The sequence below is a fragment of the Mytilus trossulus genome, chromosome 11 (assembly GCF_036588685.1).
Source record: "Mytilus trossulus isolate FHL-02 chromosome 11, PNRI_Mtr1.1.1.hap1, whole genome shotgun sequence".
NCBI lineage: Eukaryota > Metazoa > Mollusca > Bivalvia > Mytilida > Mytilidae > Mytilus > Mytilus trossulus.
The window spans coordinates 17,434,632-17,439,249 of record NC_086383.1 but is presented as its reverse complement, the minus strand read 5'-3'; positions in this window follow the sequence as shown (position 1 = coordinate 17,439,249).

Sequence of the window (4,618 nt, the reverse complement as noted above, 5' to 3'; positions counted from 1 at the left end):
TTTAGGGCGTATTGCATTTCCGCTAATTTTTCAAAGTCCCAATACTACGTTTCCGCAAATTTAAAATATACGTTTCCGCAATTTGTGTTTATTACTTTTCCGCAAATTTACCTGGTAAATTATAAAGATTTGAATGTACATATATGATTAATTATTTATTTTTTTATTTTTAATAAAGAAAATGTTCTGATCTCAGTATAGCTACTAGATATAACTACTGACTCGGGTAAGGATGAGTTAAACTTCATTGAGAAATCTTTGGTTTGGCTTACTTGCCAACTGACATGATTAATGAATGCTTTGTTGAATTAATTGCCGATGCTCCATCTGACGATAAATGAATGAGGTCTGATAATTATAATTATATTGGAATTTTTTATAGATGGCATTTGAGATTTCTACCAACCCTTTGGGCATCACCCCTGACCCCGAGGAAAAGAGAACAACGAATGGTGTCGAGGGTAAGATTTCATTGCATCGTTATTAAGACGTTAAAATAAAAATTGCCATTGGCTATTTTGAAGAAAAAAATGTTGTATTCCAAATTAAACTAAGTAGTTTGTAAATAGTTTTCAAATTAAATTTTAAACATCCCACTATTTAATCTTTGGATCTAAAAAACGTTTTGGACAATTAAAAGTCTTTCATCATTTAGATAAAGAGTGACAAATATAGTTTATTTGTATTTTTGTCCATTTGATGAGTTAAGCCCTTTTCAACTGATTTTTATAGTTCGTTATGTTGTACTGTTATACCACTGTCCCAGGTGTGGGGGAGGATTCGGATCCCGCTAACATGTTTAACCCCGACACATTATTTATGTATGTGCTTGTCCTAAGTCAGGAGCCTGTATATTCAGTGTTTGTCGTTTGTTTATGCGTAACATATTTGTTTTTCGTTCATTTTTTTTTACATAAATAAGGCCGTTAGTTTTCTCGTTTGAATTGTTTTACATTGTCTTATCGGGGCCTTTTATAGCTGCCTATGCGGTATGGGCTTTGTTCATTGTTGAAGGCCGTACGGTGACCTATAGTTGTTAATATCTGTGTCATTTAGGTCTTTTGTGGATAGTTGTCTCATTGGCAATCATACCACATCTTCTTTTTTATATTTATAACTTGATTAGAGTACAATGCCATCTAAAATTGTAATCATTCGTCTTCCATGTAATGACTTTGTACCCAAAAACAGAGTGAACTATGAAAGTTTGTGAAGGGAAATTAAAGCAATTTGATCTATTTCGTCATGAATTGATTGATTATTGGTTGCTTAATGTCCAGTGACAGATATTCCATGCACGTAAACTATCCACTAGACTACCTATGGGTACATATCAGAGGCATATCCGTCTATTTTATAAGGGGATCCCACCAAAAATAAGGAGGGAGGGGGTCCGACTGTATGTTCTTGTTCAAAACATTGATCTTCCAAAAAAAAAAGCGTTTTCCATCACCCTCTTTTTGGATCTGCCACTGTAAACTATCTATATGTTTTTAAAGTTTATCATGTATAGTAAAACACAGTCTTATATCAATAAACATACTTACACCGGCAACAACAATCTTTTTATTCTGGAATCAATATATTACAATGATAATAGTGAGTAGATTTACAAAACTACGTAAATGAGCTTCCACTAGATTGATGTCACTGCTGGTCGAGTTTTTATTCCTTGAGGGTATATTAAACCAGCCCAGTACTCAGCACTTCTGTGTTGACATGGATTGTCTTTGATACGGTCATAATTATAAACTAACTGTTTACAAAACTTTGTGTTTTTTAAATACCAAGGCTTTTCTACCTCAGGAATAGGTTACCATAGCTGTATTTTGCAAAACATTTTGGATTTTTTTTATCCTCCATGCTCTTCAACTTCGTATTTTTTTTTGCCTTTATATATATTTTTTTTATTCAAGCGTCAAAGATGAGTCTTTTGTAGACAAGAGTGCACACGCTGAAATGTCTCGACCTCTATACTAATCATTGATATTATGTTGATAGTCCTTTGTATAAAGCTTTATTACAACTGTCACATAAACTTAACATTAACCAAGATAGCTAAACATAGACCAATGAACCTTGAAAATGAGGTCAATGTCAGAAGAACCATGCCAGGCAGACATGTACAGCTAACAATGTTTCTATACAACATAATTATATAGTTAACCTATTACTTATAGTTTAAGAAAATAGACCAAAACACAAAAACTTAACACTGTGCAATGAACCGTAAAAATGAGGTCACGGTCAAATAAAACCTGCGCAACTGACATTAAGATCAAAAATATTTCCATACACCAAATATAGTTGACCTATGGCATAAAGTGTTAGATAAAAAGATCAAAACTCAAAAGCTTAACTGAACCATGAAAACGAGGTCAAGGTCACATGACATCTGCCTGCTAGACATGTACACCTTACAATCATTCAATACAACAAATATAGTAGACCTGTTGCATTTAGTATGAGAAAAACACACCAAAACACAAAAACTTAACTATAACCACTGAACCATGAAAATGAGGTCAAGGTCAGATGACACCTGCAAGTTGGACATTTACACCTTGGTCCTTCCATACACCAAATATACTAGCCCTATTGCTTATAGTACAAGGTATCTGAGATATGGACTTGACCACCAAAACTTAACCTTGTTCACTGATCCATGAAATGAGGTCGAGGTCAAGTGAAAACTGTCTGACAGACATGTGGACCTTGAAAGGTACGCACATATCAAATATAGTAATCCTATTACTTACATGATAACACTGGGGTAAAGCTGATGACCGTAACTGCATTCACGGTCATCCCAAGATGTCGGATGAAAAATTAGGTCAGTATTTGTATTGTCTGTTTAAGTGTTTCTAAAGCATTTTCTTTACAAAGCATACATTGGTACGATGTAAATGTATAAAAGAATCACACGGAAATCACATATTACTACCGAGAAATGTGTATGAAACAGGAAATTGGATTTGAAAAAATCGCTAAGATGACCGTAAATCGTAAGTAAAATATTTTCAAGATGACCGTAACATAAAACAAGGATGACCGTGATTGGTAAAAAGATGACCGTAATTTGTAAAGGATGACCGTAATTTATAAAGGATGATCATCGATTCTAACAGATATCCGTATTTGTATTACCTTTTTTGTATCAAATAAATCATTGTGTTGGTATAAAACGTATTTATAAGACTGCATTATCCTATAGGCAGGTGGAAGAAAATAAGACTTGCTTCAAATACATAGTTCACCAACTGTATTAAATTGTATCCGAATGAAAGAGGAATCTTGCTAGCTTTGAACATGAGCTATCTTGTAGACAATGTGCTTACAATGTAAACATTTTAGCCTGCCTGTAACTTATAACCCAAGGAAACAGGTGTATATATGTTGCACCTGCTTTGCACGATAGTGTTGCATATATATTATTGGAGGGCACCTGTAAAAAATCTAAATTATACAAGTGAAAACCAAATTATAAATTTAAAAGAACTAACTATAGCATTCAAACGATGTTCCTTCAATTTTAAAGTCAGTGGCGATTATGTCCAAGAAGGGTGTCCAACGGAATTAAAAATGAACTTAATTAGGTCGTTAGTTTTCTCGTTAGAATTTCTTTTACATTGTTATTTAGAGGGCCTTTTTTACTGACTATGCGGTATGTACTTTGCTCACTGATGAAGACCGTCCGGTGACCTATAGTTGTTGATTTTTATCACATTTTGGTCTCCAGTGGAGAATTGTCTTTTGGAGAGTTGTCTAATTAGCAATTATACCACATCTTTTTTATATTTATTAACTATTGCCAAATATTGAAGCAAAACTAAAAGAGGTAGGGCGATACAAAGACTTCATTTCCGTATTGAAATCCGTATCTAATGGAATATTTACTGAACATATTGCTTTTCATTGGTTACGGAAGGTTTAATCTCAGTTAAACCAACTGAATGCCGAATAAATTTAGCAGTTCCATCGGATCCGGTGTTGTCAATGGACTGTTTGTATATTTCAAGGCAGATGTTAAGATTTTAATCTGATTCCGCTGGATAATCTTATGCTTAGTCAATGTTTTTTTTCTTCAACTTTTCGTCGCATTGCTGTCAATTTGTATTATATTCTTCCCTACACAGTTTGGAGTATACAAGGAGATAACATAAGTCCTAGCCTGTTTGAGATTTTCATCAATGACCTTCCCAACTATTTGGAAAAATCTCTAGACCATGCAAATATTAATAGGCATATTATCTCTAAATCCTTAAAAAATAGTACTTTATGCATGTTTTTGAGCATGCTATTAAGCTAATTCCTCTATTAGGAAGTGAAATTTGGAGCTCATTCAATCCCTTGATAGCAAAATTTAGATATGGAAACCAACTAATTTGCATGGATAAAATGTATTCATATTTAACTTGTGAAAAGCTACACAGTAAATTTTGTAAATTCATTCTGGTCGGCACAAATAAAAACACAAATTGTGCAGCCTTATTTTAACTTGGTCGGTTTCCACTGTATTTTTAATTAGTGAGGTCTGTTTTGAATTATTGGCTTAGACTAAAAAAATAGAATAATTTCCTTTATTACAAGATGCATACCAGCATTCAAATCTCTATAT